This window comes from Rhinichthys klamathensis, unplaced genomic scaffold (assembly GCF_029890125.1).
Source record: "Rhinichthys klamathensis goyatoka isolate OS25496 unplaced genomic scaffold, OSU_Roscu_1.1 h1tg000619l_1, whole genome shotgun sequence".
NCBI lineage: Eukaryota > Metazoa > Chordata > Actinopteri > Cypriniformes > Leuciscidae > Rhinichthys > Rhinichthys klamathensis.
Window position 1 is genome coordinate 70,333 of NW_026607071.1, and position 15,866 is coordinate 86,198.

Consider the following 15,866-nt stretch of genomic DNA (forward strand, 5'->3'; position numbering starts at 1 on the left):
CCCTTTGGGCGCGAGCGTGACACAATGGGTGCAAAGCGCCCCCATTGGACCGTCACCAATGGGCCGCTCTCGATAGGCTGCTGCAGTTGCCGCAGGACAGCCAATAGGCACGCTGAGCCGCCTGCCTATGTCTGTATGCTGATGCATCGCGTTTTGCAATAATTCAAAATTAAGGATAATTTTTTGGCTTCAATATCTCGAGGAAAAGAGGTTTTCCCCTAGCGTAAGATATTACGCAGTACGAGAGAACCTCTCGTAAGAGAACATCAGTTTGCTAACTGATTCTTTTTTATTTTAGCAGATCTGCTGTTCCTACCACAGAACTTGAAGCTCCTCCCACAGCAGTTCAGCTATAAATGCTGGATTATTCCCATCAAGTGAAGAAGACAGTTGAACACGGAGAACGTGAATGATCCAGAACCCTGCAGAATGGAAGATGAAGATACTGAAGAACAAATAGGTTGGTGTTTATTCTTGATTCGTCATTAATGATTAATGAATATTAAATTCATAAAACTGAATTTACTGGACTAAAAGAGCTGTGAAATAACATGGTTAAAGTATCAAATAATATAGAGGACACTGGAGCCTGAAACTGAAATGTTCTTTTCTATCTTTTATTTTCCAACAAAGTTATTAAATAAAGTTTTAAATGTCATAAATTAAATAAGTTACTGATACACTTCTACAGTTTGTGTGAAAGCTGGGACTGGATTCAATTGGCTAATGCTTATAATGGGATAATTTAAAATTAATTTAAAAAAATCATTACTTTAATTAAATATTCGAGAGATTGTGTCAGAAACATAATATTTGTGTCTATATATAATATTGTATTGCAGTTGTCTGTTCTTGTGTTACATTAGTCTTAACTTAATGACATTTCATATTTTTTTAAGGATATACAGAAAATAAACGTCCTCACGACTCTACATAGGATTACTGGTTTGAGTAATGGATGAATGAAAATAAAATTTTGTTTTAATTAATTTTAGGCTTAAATGAACAGAATGAGGAGAGTGAAGGAGATGAGAAACATCATCATGTCAAAATTGGAGAAAAATCTTTGAATAGAGCCAAAAATTCTTGCCCTCGGTGTGGAAAGAGATTCCCAAACAAAATAAGTCTTAAACTTCACATGACAGTTCATAGTCGAGAGAAACTGCACACATGTGATCAATGTGGAAAGAGTTTCAGACTAAAAGGAACCCTTAAAGAACACATTGGGATCCACACTGGAGAGAAGCCGCACACAGTGTGGGAAGAGTTTTGGATACAAACATCACTTAAAAGAACACATTATGATCCACACAGGAGAGAAGCCACACACATGTGATCAGTGTGGGAAGAGTTTTACACGCAAACATCACTTAAAAGTGCACATTAGGATCCACACTGGAGAGAAGCCGCACACATGTGATCAGTGTGGGAAGAGTTTTGCACGCAAACATCACTTTAAAGAACACATTAGGATCCACACAGGAGAGAAGCCGTACACATGTGATCAGTGTGGGAAGAGTTTTGCAAGCAAACATCACTTTAAAGTGCACATTAGGATCCACACAGGAGAAAAGCCGTACACATGTGATCAGTGTGGGAAGAGTTTCACACAAAAAGGAACCCTTAATGGACACATGAAGATCCACACTGGAGAGAAACTACATACATGTGATCAGTGTGGGAAGAGTTTCACACAAAAAGGAAACCTTAATGGACACATGAAGATCCACACTGGAGAGAAACTACATATATGTGATCAGTGTGGGAAGAGTTTTGCACATGCATACAGTCTTAAATTACATCTACGTTTTCATTCTGGAGACAGATCGTTTTACTGTGATCATTGCGGCAAAACGTATTTTTCAGCATCATCTCTAAAAGTCCACCTGAAAGTTCATACAAAAGAGAAGCCTCGTGTGTGTTCTTTGTGTGGGAAGAGTTTTAGTCAGCTGAGTGGTTTAAAATTACACCAGAAAAGACACATTGGTGTGAAGAATTACATGTGCTTTGATTGTGGGAAGACCTTTTTTAATAATGCTGAACTGAAACGGCACCAGAGAATCCACAATGAAGAGAAAATTTACAAGTGTTAAAACTGTGATATGAGATTCAGTCAGTCAGGACAAAAACATCATAGGATCCACACTGGAGAGAAGCCGTGCATGTGATCAGTGCGGGAAGAGTTTCACATGAAAATAAGCCCTTAATGATCACATAAGGGCATGAGTACATGAGTATTCGAAAGAAACAACAGTGATCAATTGTGAAAATTCTGAGAACACTGTTGTAAATTCCTTGTGCTTTTAGCTGCCTGTGTAATATTCTCATAATTTTCATGAACATTGTTTTTTTATTTATTTATTCAAATCTTTTAATTACTGTTATGTTGACTTATCAATGTTTTAGTCGTTGCGAATAAAATTTGGCATGTTTTTGATCGCCTCACGAGTATTATGTTACTACTAACACCCTCACTCGAGCTGTCAATTCTTTGTTTTATCGAGTACACTGATAACAATGATTTTGTGGTGAAGTAAATGCTACAGAAAAAGGCAAATGTAATTTCTACATGAAAAATGTAGTTCAGGCAAGTAAGTAAATCATATTTTAGTACTCAATTCAATATTGCGCCATTTTGTGCATTTTCTGATCGGTCAGAAAACGATCTGTCATTTAAGAAAAAAAAAAGATGAGATGGCCCGTCTTGTACCATCTCAGAGATGTGCCACGCCAAAAAGTTAAGGCATCATCATGTTGGAAAGGTCACGCGTCACGCCACCTGTCTGAGTTCTTTGTCTTTTTACTCCAGTTCAAGAAGGTAGGGAAGGACAAAAAAATAAATAAATAATATAATATAAATATATTATTATTATAATTATTTTTAATAGAAAATGACAGATCGTATCGCTAGATAAGACCCTTATTTCTCGACTTCGTGCAGAGACTTTGAAGCTGCATCGAGACTGACATTTAAACCTTCGTTGAACATTTGAATGGTTGGTTGCATTGAAGTCCATAATATGGAGAAAAATCCTGGAATGTTTTCCTCAAAAACCTTATGGATGACATTGGGGTGAGTAAATAATCAGGAATTTTTTATTTGAAAGTGAAGTAATCCTTTAAGACCTGACCGAATTTGTGTTTTATTGTGTATGTTGGTGTGGGTGATTATTTCAGTGTTTGGAGTGATAACTTTGCAGTCAGAATGGGAATTGGAAATCGATCACAAACAGTGGTGAGGCGATTGTATTGTTGTATTTCTCTTTTGACATTTACATTTGCAAATCGAATTTTAGTTACTTTTAGTTTAGAGTTTCACTATTAATATAGCAACGTAAAGGCCTCTTTTTTTAATGTTAACTGCCGCAAAATACACCGTCTGTTACGTGGATGAAAGGAGATGAACCCAAAACAGACAGAGTGCAACGAACAAAACAGGAAAACAAAACCCACGAGGGGGCAAAACACAACTAGGACAAGGAATGGATGGCAGACTAGACAATGACTGTACAATAAACTGACAATACTTCAAATAAACGTTCACAAGGACAAGACTCTACACTAAGTAGCCTACTCACGGGTAATAAATGGCAAGGTATAGCAACAAAGAGCGATCTGACAACATTCAGCATAGATAAAGCAATGAACCGACACAAGACAGCAAACAAAAGGGGATTAAATACCAAGAAACTAACGAGGGGAACAGGTGACGCTGACAAGGCAATCATGACTAAACACGGATAACAAGGGGGCGGGGTTACAAGACGAGACAAGCACATGGCCAAACAATTGGCCATGCGCTTGTACACAAAACATTGGTTCTGTCATGATCCTGCCACAAGACTACGAATAATCAATAACATGATGGCAGAATCATGACACCGTCACCATAAATCTGTTAAGCCTTGTTTATACTCGACGCGTCCGCAAGAGCGCGAAGTGCGTGCGGCAAAAATGACGTCATTGCGGTGTGGGCGGTCGTGCGCGTTGGGTGCGCAAGACCCCGGGCCTTTCTCAATCTGTGTTCTTGTCTGTACTTGTGTCCTTGTGTTCTTGTGAAACGTCATCTTTTGTGGCCCAAGTACTGTCCCAATACACAAGTTTGCATTTTGGCAAGAACAGTTAAAAATCCCGGATGTGTTCTTGACACGCCCATTTTACCGAGGATGCATCGGTTGGTACATAGACATAATAAATACATGGGTTGGTAACTTGTGTGAACTTGACGGCAGAAATATCCCAGCATTCAATTCGGCATTCGAGGAAGGAGAGGCGGGTCAATTTCGTTTTTCTACAATTACGTACACTATTTCATCACTAAATTCACTTCTGAGAACATTTGATGCGAGAAATAAACTGTGTAGATTTCAAATATTGGCATTTTTACGAAAATGTATGGCTAATCGAAAATGTGCTCAAACGTTTTCGGAAGTGAGAATCTCCATAAGCGCCTGCGGGTGTAACGTTAGCTATCGAGCCAACCGGCCAGTTTGCTCACAGACTCGTTTTTCCCCACAGTCAAGAGACCATTGCAGCCTGGCTGTTATCGTCAACAATTCTCGTTATGTTTGGGTACTGCAGACGGTGTCTGTGTGGGGGAATTATTGCGCAATACCAGCAAGAACACCGTCTCAAACTGTCAGCAGCGTTCTGTGTGCTCGTCATCTTGTGAGTTCATTCTTCCAAGAACAACTAGCAAGAGCGTTCTCCCCAAGAACACAAGTCCGTTCTTTGCATTCTTGGTTTTGAGAAACACCCCCCATTTCGCCTGGCGGTGTGCACGGCACTTTTTGTAACATCGCGCGCGGCGCCGCATCCGAAGATGAACGACTTCGAGCCGAATCTGGCCGAACTGGTATGTCTGTACCACCATGTTTATGATCCTTCTATACACAGAGACATTTGCATTGATGGGCGACCATAAAAGCCTCTCATTTTGTGAATAGGAACACATTTACATTAAGCACCCAGTTTGCACTTGTATAAAGTAACTGCTTACATTTACAAAATAAGCCTACAATAGCAGAAGTAAGCCCTGCTGATGAAATTAAGGTTTAAACACTCTTCAATAAGGCTTCAGTTGTTTACTAGTTTACATGCAGTGAAAGTGCAATAAACCTACTGCATTTATTACTCTTTTTATATGAATCAGAAATTAATAAACTACTAATAAATGGCAAACTACTTCTTCACTGCTGATTCCTGGTGGTTTAGAGGAGAATTACTCCGAGTCGCCCCCTGTCGTTTCACAGAATAGCACAACGGCGAGCACGTCAGTATAAACGCCTCGTCCATATGGAGAGGTCCGCGCGCAGTCAGCGGAGACTCGCGCTCGTGCGGACGCGTCGAGTATAAACAAGGCTTTAAAGGGTCATGAAACCCCAAACCAAATTTTCTGAGATTTTATCAGATGTATATGTGTTGAACACCATTGAAGACAATGTTAGCATCAGTTAGATTTAATAGCAGGGTTAAAATGGTTAAATTTGAGTTTTTTTCCGCTTTTTTTGTTTCCGGTGTTCTGACGATTCATGCTACCCATCGAGATTTGCTACTTAATGGTTATGCGCATGTGCAGACGCACAGTTTTTTTTAACAAAAGGTACATTTTCATGTGTTATATTGTAATTTCCCTTTAAAAATGCTAACTAGCATATGAATATGTGTACAGTCAGCCAGCTGAACAATAATAACTGAAAGTTTCAGTTACTATGGAAAAGTGTGCTTTGACAAGTCAAAGATGAATATTTGATGATAATTTTTAATTTTCACACCGTTTTAAAAATAAAAACAGTAGTCTACAGTATACAGTAGCTACTCATAACTAGAATTGTATTATAATTGTATTTCATATAATATTAATCGACATTCTGTGATCGATTCGCGTTACGGTAGCATTTTTCGACAAGGCAGCACAAATCGTCAGAACACCGGGTTTAAAATCTTCATCGTGTCCACGTCACAGGCTGTGACGTGGCAGTGCACTGTGAGTGCGTTGATGACTCATCGGTGTCTCATAATTATTAATGAGACTGAGTTTTCATATCCTATGAGAAGACACTGTCTCTTAATTATTCATGACACCACGTGGATCTTTCCAGTGACATGTCAAACTGTGATATCGCGTAGTAGATGAGAGAGGCAATCATGGGACGCACGCAAGTGTTTGTTTTCATGGTGCAAAAGTCCAATTGGGTTGAATATGTTTCCCCGCGATGCTGCCCGGGCTAGACTCTGGCTCTGGGCGGTTGGTTTTCCATCAACCACAGACACATCTAAACGTGTGTGCCTCAAACATTTTTCGAGAGAGAGAGCTTCGAGAATTGGAGAATGGTGGACTTCGCCTTGTTGACGACCAATGCAGGTTGCGTCTTGCGAGTGATGCGGTACCCGAGTCCCGAGGACTTTTCTATCCCTTCAGAGGTGTGTGTGTGTGTGTCTAAAATGAGACGTCATCCACCTCCACAGAGCCATCTTTATTATGGGGGTTCAGGGGGCGCGTAGCTATGCACGTAACGTTTTTTTAAGCGGAAAATTAATAATTTTCAAATATATGTATTTATAGTGTCTATAAACAACTATATATTTTATAATAACATTATAATTATACATGTAGCCTACATTAATATGCTCTCAATAGAATTATGATTACTGTAGGCTAATATAGCAGGGCATTCAGTTACTTTTGAAAGGACAATAATAAAGTGTCGTATTTCATTAAACTTTAACTTTGCCAGCTATAAAAAAAAATCTAGCATTTCCTCACGTTTTACCACTGCTTTTAGTGACAGTCGATATGCATGGGATACTGGCGATGACAGTGATGGCCATACCACACCCCTTCTTACAGCCATCCCACGCCCATTTAAGTTGCATTTTTCAAAAAGATTGTGAGCTAGACTTGACCTGAAAGAGGGGGGTTTCATGACCCTTTAACAGTATTTCATTATAATCTGTGATAAATCATGTTCAATGTAAAAACAACAAAAAACTAAATAACAAGTTAAATAATGTACTCCGTTGGAATGACGTTTAGTCTTAATTTGTTTATATGTCTGTTTTTTATTTATTTTTTATTAATTGTCCTCCTATCATACTCTCTGGAAACAATGGGAAACGAATCGGTTACCTAACGTAACCTCGGTTCTCTCTAGATGAGGGAACGAGTATTGCGTAAGCTAGCTTACGCTACGGGAAAGATTAATCTTTTCTGAGAAATTGAAGCCAAAAAATTATCCTATAATTTTGTATCCATTGTCAACGCAGTTCAGCTGCAGCAGACCATGAGCGGGCTAGCTAGCAGCTCATTGGTTCGCTCACAGAGAACTGCTTAAAGCTCCAGTCGGCAAGTCTGGCAGATTGAGTGGATTTAGGAAAATGTTGAATGTTTACAACTCTCATGCCCCTCCCCCACTATCAACGGAAACCCTCCCACCGAGTTCATGCTCGTCAGTGCGTGTGCACCAGATTTTCAGTGAACGCCAGGGCTCTTAAGTGTCACGAATTGAGCGTGACAGTCACTCATTTCGGTCTTTTGACACGCTCTCCTGCTGTCCTGGCTAATGTACCGATAGATTGCAATTGCTAACGTCATTTATACTCTAAATGAGCTTACTTGATTTTCCGCCATCACTCTCTGTTACTGCGCGAACTTCCGCGAACTTCAGGCGTGTGCATGTGATTGTAACGTGCGCGAGGGGTGGCGTGTGCCCGATCTGTGATTGACAGTCAGATCTCACACCCCCCTGCACTGATTGGACATGATGAACCGGGAGCTGTGGATTTTTGCAAAACAAATAACAAGCTCCAGGTGGAGTTAGAAGCTCGGGGTTTTTTCTAAAACCACTTTATTTATGTTGTTCTGTCAGATTATAGTGTCGATTTCACTGAATATGATCAAAAAAATGTTGCCGACGGCAGCTTTAAGCCTATGAGGAGACGCGAATGAACTCTCGGCCAATGAGAGTCTGACATGCTACGTCAGAGCCCGCCGAAACGGGCGTGGTCAGAGAGTATATTACTGGCGTCCTAGGCTGTAAACTCTGGTTTTCATAGAATGAAGCGAGAACGCTAGTAGCACAAGCACAGCCAGGAACGCAATACTCGTTCCCTCATCTAGAGAGAACCGAGGTTACGTTAGGTAACCGATTCGTTCTCTTACGAGAGGTTCTCTCGTATTGCGTAAGCTAGCTTACGCTACGGGAACACCTGGTCAACGCCGTGCGTGCTAAGCATCCACTATGAGTCCAAGGGGAGACCCCAGGGAACCCTTATGAGTGGGAATAAATATATGTACATGTTACAAAGGCCAGCAGAGCGGGCCAGAGATTGTGTAGTACATAAGCACATGATAGAGAGGGACAGAGCGAAACCGGTCTGTGTGAATAACTCCCTATAGTGCAGCTCAACCAGAAGAGCTGTAACATACTAGACTGCTAGTAGTTTAACCTGCAAGGCGGGAACTTCCAGATTGTAAAATCTGACAAAGGTGGAGGGGGAAGCCCATCCCGCTGCCACACAAATGTCATGAATGGAAATTCCGCTGGACCATGCCCACGATGAGGCCATGCCTCTAGTGCAGGGGTTCTCAAAGTTTTGATAGGTGAGGGCCAATTTAGGAACCCAACATTGAACTGAGGGCCGCCAAAGTGGCTGGGGAGAAAACGAAGAAAAAAAACTGAAAAGAAAATCCCATTTGAAATTATTTTAATGACCAGGTTGCATCTCTACAGTTTACATTAGTTGCAATAAACACATTTTAATTCATAACTGAGGCTAAACCTGGCAAAACTTGTGAAAATTTTGGGGGGGAGAGAAAGAAACTTTTAAAATAGAAGCTTACCAAACAAGTCATCATCATCATTCATTTCTATCATTGCTTGTCAGTCGCGTTCCATTATTGCAGATTTGCATATTATTATCTATCTTTTTTAACCCGTAACTGAAAAACGAAAAATGAACGGTTGTTGTCTTTTTAAAACGCAAAGTTGAATAAAATTTTAATTTGAACTGGCTTCACCAACTGCTGTGCAAAAAAGTAAATATCGACAGACTTTTTCAGATTTTTGTTTAAATGAATTTTTGCCCCTTTATTAAACATTTTAAATATTCACAAATTAATATGGAAAACATGTCGATTTTACTGGTTTTCTAAGGCCAAATTAGAACCTGGAATTTATATTTTTCCCGCAGTGATGAATGAGAAGACCCATATAGCCTGTACGTGTCTGATCTAGCCTGATTTATAGGTGAGTTATAGGCTAATGATAATAAATGCGTCTGAAAAAACAGCGAGGCATTTTAATTGTTTATTAATAAACTATTGTTTTCTAAGTGTCGGCTAAAAACATATCTCCATCTCCGCTGTTAAGCAGATGCGCTTTTAGAGAGAAATCCACCTTTCATACGGATTACATAATCAGGTATTTCCTTTCGATTCGAGTTTGTTTGTTTAAAAGTGCACATTTTAAGCTTTAGCCTACATAGGCTATATTTTGTTTCAGTTCTCGCGCTCCAGTTCACGGAGATCATGAAAGCGCGTAGTAGGCTACTGATTGTTTTATTTTATTTTACAAAAGCACGTTTTCTTGTTATGAGTTTACACAAATAAAAGTAGTTGCGAATAATGCATTATTATTTTCTGTATGACCAGAAATGATAGACTAGTTTAAGTTGTTTCCACTGTTGATAGGAAAATGCAAGTGTTCGCGCCCGCGAACATTTTGAAAGGTAATGGAAACGCGGCTATTAATAAGCTTGACATTGTTAAGATTATTATTAAGTCACATTGAATACTTGGTCAACATACCCTTTTAAATTGCAATGGGATTTGTGATGCTGGTTTCGGTTGGCCACGATTCCTATTCCTGTGTAGACAACCACTGTTCCTGGTGGCCTTGGGAGTGAGGTCAAGTGCGATCGGTCGGTCGGACCATGTAATTACCGCTTATGCCTATGGATGCCGCTAAACACCACTAAACGGAGATATTCATTTTTTCAAAGCAATAGTTTTAACAGTTTTACAGATGTTATCGCGGGCCGCCAGAAATGTTTCGGCGGGCCGCCATTGGCCCGCGGGCCGCACTTTGAGAACCTATGCTCTAGTGGAATGAGCCCTGATGCCCAGAGGGCATGGCAGGTCTTTTGATGCGTATGCGGCTGCAATGGCATCAACTATCCATTTGGATAGAGTCTGTTTCGAGGCGGCCGACCCTTTGGTGCGCCCACCGAACGAAACAAAAAAGCTGCTTGGATTGTCTGACCGGAGCAGTGCAAGTAATGTATAATCTCAGGGCCCTGACCGGACACAGGAGATTAGAGTCAGATTCGCTATCGGATGCAGGCAGAGCCGATAGAGAAATAACTTGTGCCCTGAACGGGGTACCAATCGCTTTTGGGACATAACCATGTCTAGGTTTGAGAACGACTAAGGAGTCATTGGGCCCAAACTCGAGACAGGAAGCGCTAATGGACAGCGCGTGAAGGTCTCCCACACGTTTTACTGACGCGAGCGCGAGCAGAAAAACTGTTTTGAGCGAAAGGTATTTGAGGTCCACAATATTTAGCGGTTCGAATGGGGGAGCTTTCATAGATTCGAGAACTATGGAAAGGTCCCAAATCGGCACCGAAGGGGAGCGTGGGGGGTTCATCTTTCTAGCTCCCCTGAGGAAGCAGATGACCAAGCCATCTTTGCCCAGTGACTGGCCACGCCGGGGTTCAACGAACGCTGCGACGGCTGCCACATACACCTTGAGAGTGGACGGGGACCTGCCCTTGTCCAACATCTCTTGGAGAAAAACTAGCAAGGAAGGAACCTCGCATGACCGTGGTTCCAAGTTTCTCTCGGTGCACCATTTAGAGAACACAGACCATTTAGACGCATAGAGCCTTCTATTATGAAGCCGCTCTAGCCTGCATGATCGTGTTTAACACTCCCTCTGGCAAGGCAACAGGTAGTTGTTGATCACCCACGCATGTAGCGCCCAGCGCTCTGGGTGGGGCTGCCAGATCGTGCCGCGAGCTTGGGAGAGGAGATCTGCTCTGACTGGAATGGGCCACGGGGCTGTCTGTGACAGCTGAGTGAGCTCCGGAAACCAAGTCTGACCCTCCCAACACGGGGCTATGAGGAGCACCGAGTGGCGTGTTTCCCTGATTCTCTGAAGCACCTGTGGTAGCAGAGAAACTGGAGGGAATGCATAAAGCGGGCGGCTGGGCCAGGTCTGGGCTAGCGCGTCCTCGCTCTTTGAGAAAAATATTGGGCAGTGGGTGTTCTCTTCTGAGGCGAAGAGGTCCACTTCTGCTCTGCCGAATATTCGCCACAGCTTTTGGACTGTAAGAGTGTGCAAGGACCATTCCCCGGGGGGAATGGGGTTCCTGGACAGACTGTCTGGACCGTTGTTCAGATGGCCCGGCACGTGCGTCGCTCTGAGCGAGAGCAGGTGACACTGAGACCAAACTAAGATGCGTTCTGTCAGCCGGAAGAGATTCTTGGATCTGACTCCGCCCTGACGGTTTAGATAGGAGACCACGGCTATATTGTCCGAACGGATCAGCACGTGGTGACCGTGAATGCGCGGAAGAAAGCGCGTGAGCGCGTTCTCGACCGCCAGCTCTCCTGAGCTGACCAGGGGCCGAAGGCCGGTGAGCCCTCGCAGACCGCACCCCAACCCGAGTTGGATGCGTCTGTCGAGATGACTTTTCGGCGAGAAAAGGTCCCCATGGAAACGCCCCGCTGAAACCATTCTGCCACAGTCCATGGCTGCAGAGCTGTGATACAGGTCTGCGTTACTTTTATCAGCTGGCGGCACGTGGTCCACGCACGGTGAGACACACGGCTCTTCAACCAGAGCTGAAGCGGGCGCATGCGCAGTAACCCCACCTGGAGCACCGCGGAGGCTGAGGCCATGTAACCCAACGCCTTCTGAAAAGTTTTCAGAGGTGTGAGTCTGTTCATCTGAAAAGATGCGGCGAGACGCTGAACACGGCGCGCGCGCTGTGTTGACAGACGAGCCGTCATCGTGACCGAATCTAGCTCTATACCCAAGAAGGAGATAGTCTGACTGGGTTGTAGTGCGCTCTTTGTCCAGTTGACAGAGAGGCCCAAAGCTTTCAGATGGTCGAGGAGAACTGTATGATGAGACAGTAGCTCTCTCTGTGATTGTGCCAAAATCAGCCAGTCATCCAAATAGTTCAGTATTCGCAGCCCCTGACTCCGCAGGGGGGCGAGCGCCGCATCCATGCACTTCGTGAACGTACGGGGTGCTAGGGATAGGCCGAACGGAAGGACGGTGTATTGATAAACCTGGCCTTCGAAGGCGAAACGTATGAATGGCCTGTGAAGGGGATTTATCTGAATCTGAAAGTAAGCATCTTTCAGATCTAGTGAAATGAACCAGTCCCCCTGGCGCACATGCGCGAGGAGTTTTCTGATAGTGAGCATTTTGAACGGTCTCTTCATGAGAACTTTGTTCAGAAATCTGAGGTCTAAGATTGGTCTGAGGCCGCCGTCTTTCTTGGGAACCAGAAAATAATGGCCGTAAAACCCCGACTCGCTCATAGACAGAGGAACTCTCTCTATAGCCCTTTTGCACAATAGCTTTGCTATCTTTGAACGGAGCAGCGTCACTGCTTCTGGGTACACAATAGTTTTTAGCCGCGCTCGAAAACGTGGAGGGCGGCGGTGAAACTGTAAGCGATAGCCTAACTTTATTGTGTTTAGCACCCACTGGGAAATTCCCGGAATAGCTTCCCACGCTTTGAAGCGTAAGGCTAGAGGGTGAATGGCTATATGGTTCCCGTCGCTGCACATAGCGGGCTGCGTGTGCGCGCTCATAGTGTTTATAACAGCGGGACTTACACTCGGAGAGGAGTTTATGGGCCGTGTAACCGAGTAAGCAGAGGTGGGACGCGCCCACGGGCTCATGGGCGCGCTTATGCACTCTGAAACTCGAGCGGGTTGGAACCACTTTATGAGAGTGGACTCTGTGTGGGACACGGGAGCTGCAGTGTTTTTGTGTATGAGTGAACACAGTGTTGTGGGCACATTTTCTACACAAGAGGCTTTTATGCTCTTTTTGAGATATCTCTGGGTCGCTGTGAAAACGGCGTTTGTGCACATGCAAGCGGGAAAAGAGACCGGCTTGTTGATGGCGGTGTACACTGCTGCAGTAGCCGTGTGAACGGCGACGGACAGAGGGCGAAACTTTGATGGCGGTTCGGCCGTGGCGAGAAATAGCCGTCCTTTTCTCAGCTGAGGCTGGTCACGTGAGCGGCCTGCAGCGGGATATATATATATAGCCTGAAATCGGCTGCACTTGTGACGCGCGTCGCGTGCAAGTGCGTGTTAGAAACGTGAGCGCTGCAAGTGGGCACGAGCCTGCAGAGGCTGGACTTGTGATGCGCGCGGCATAAAAATTATCTGCGAGAGCCGGAATCGAACGCGGGTCTCTGGCGCGAAAAGCTTTGTGATACACCACTGAGCCACAGGGGTAATGACACAAGCACAGTAGCGCGAGCAGATAAGAGGGCGTGATAGCAGTAACAGGTTCGGCCTCAGCGGAACTAACACACTATAACCCATTTGTCCAGCTTCATGCTCGGAAATGAGAACGTTTCTCATGAGCGCGGGAGAGCGCGGCCGCTTTCTGTCACGTAAGAGAGCTGGGCGCGAGCTCAGAGCTGCATACAGATTATCTGCGAGAGCCGGAATCGAACACGGATCCCTGGCGCGAAAAGCTTTGTGTTCCACCACTGAGCCATGGGGACAAAAAACATAACAGTGCGAGCAGATAAGAGGGCGTGATAGTAGAAACAGGTTCGGCCTCAGCGGAACTGATCCACTATAAACGCTTTATGTAGCGCCGTTATATGCAGGCGGGAGAGCGTGGCCGCTTTCTGTAACGTAAGAAAGCTAGCCGAGAGCTCAGAGCTGCATAAAAAATTATCTGCGAGAGCCGGAATCGAACACGGGTCTCTGGCGCGAAAAGCTTTGTGTTCCACCACTGAGCTAGGGGGAAGACACAGACTTAATAGCGCGAGCAGATAAGAGGGCGTGATAGCAGCGACTAGTTCGGCATCGACGGAACTAACGCACTATAAACCCACTTGCCGGTGACGCGTATGCACGGGGCCGGGCTAGCTCTCTTGTAAAGTAAAGAAAGCTAGCCGCGGTTGGCACAGCTGTAAGCGGCTCGTCCCCCATTCAGCGCTCGTGGGCGGTGAGAGGGGGAGGCGGCTTAACGCTTCGAGTCGAGCCCGCAGGGTCGACAACAGAAGCCCATTCGCAGAGGAAACATCCGCCGTCGGCGAGAGAAAGCTCTGCGTGTTCCAGTCCCAGGCAGAGAGCGCAGAAGAAGGCGGGCTCTGGCGCTGACATGAGCCGCAGGTGTGCGAGGCATCTTAAAAAAGACGCTCGCTGCTCTTTTGTGAAGGTACACAAACAAAATACAATTGTAAAGGATACGTCGTCGGATGGCGCTAGCTTGCAGGACGGCTGAAGGTGGTGAAGACGGCCGGCTTCCTCAGTCTCCCAGATGCTCGCTAGAAGGTGCCTTTTCAACGACGGCGGCTTCTCTCAGGATCAGCAGATGCGTGTAGCCTCGCTGAAGAGATGAAAGAGTCTCAGAGTTTACGGCCTAGGACGCCAGTAATATACTCTGACCACGCCCGTTTCGGCGGGCTCTGACTGAGAGCATGTCAGACTCTCATTGGCCGAGAGTTCATTCGCGTCTCCTCATAGGCTTAAGCAGTTCTCTGTGAGCGAACCAATGAGCTGCTAGCTAGCCCGCTCATGGTCTGCTGCAGCTGAACTGCGTTGACAATGGATACAAAATTATAGGATCATTTTTTGGCTTCAATTTCTCAGAAAAGATTAATCTTTCCCGTAGCGTAAGCTAGCTTACGCAATACGAGAGAACCTCTCGTAAGAGAACCACAGTTTACCTAAGTGAAATGTTTGGCAACTATGGTAAATAGCTGTTGTTAGTACAGATTTTACATTGAGCTATGTTTGTTTGCTTGATTCAATTTAGCATATAGGCCTACCACAAATTCTGTAATGTGACCAGCAATATTAACTTTAACCTATACCTATGATATTAGGGCCTTAATATTGAGATGATAAAAATGTACCGAGACCAAGCAAAAAAAAAGTTAAGGCGCACTTTCTTGTATATCGCTGACATGGTTTTCATGTTACTTGAAAGTAACTTGATTAATTGCCACCCCAGATACTTCGTCTGGACTTTGAGCAGCTTGAGCACATAGAGCTGCATCATGGCCTGCTTGACCTTCAGCGCCCTCTTCAGGATGGGAGGTGATTTGAACACCACCAACATCTGGAAATAAGCTAAATTTGAATTGATCACTAATGGATGGCTCTCTCCAGCTACATTAGATGTTCTTGGTTTGCATGCTTGGTTTGTGTGGTGTCTCACCATGGTCCTGGAGTGCTTCCATTTGGTGAGTTTGAGGATGCTCAAAAGATTAATACAGGAGAACAAGTTCCTCCAGCAGAACTGATTATTATCACCAGCTTCCTGTAATCAAAACTCATCAAACTGATGAAAGACGCAGTGTGAGGGAACATCCAGAGCCCAGATACTGCCGAAGAGAGATGCATGATGTCATATTTCTAATCCCATATCAAATTAACACAAATGACGTGAAGAGAGAAGTGCAATCTTCACACACTTGGTCATTTTGTGAATCTGAAACGAATAGAGGTTGAGTTGAAGTTTCAACTGTTTTTAGCAGACATGATGTTCTGGTTGAAGAACTTCAGGATCAGGATCACGATCAGTTGGGATGCAGTTACCAGATATTTTGCTCAGCATACTCGCATAGTGCTTTTAATTATAGCTGTGTTA

The 15,866-nt window shown here is 44.2% G+C and overlaps 1 pseudogene; it reads left to right on the plus strand.

Moving 5' to 3' along the window:
• The first annotated feature begins 429 nt into the window (after positions 1-429).
• On the plus strand, positions 430-2,313 carry LOC130076018 (gastrula zinc finger protein XlCGF8.2DB-like; annotated as a pseudogene).
• Positions 2,314-15,866: the final 13,553 nt, after the last annotated feature.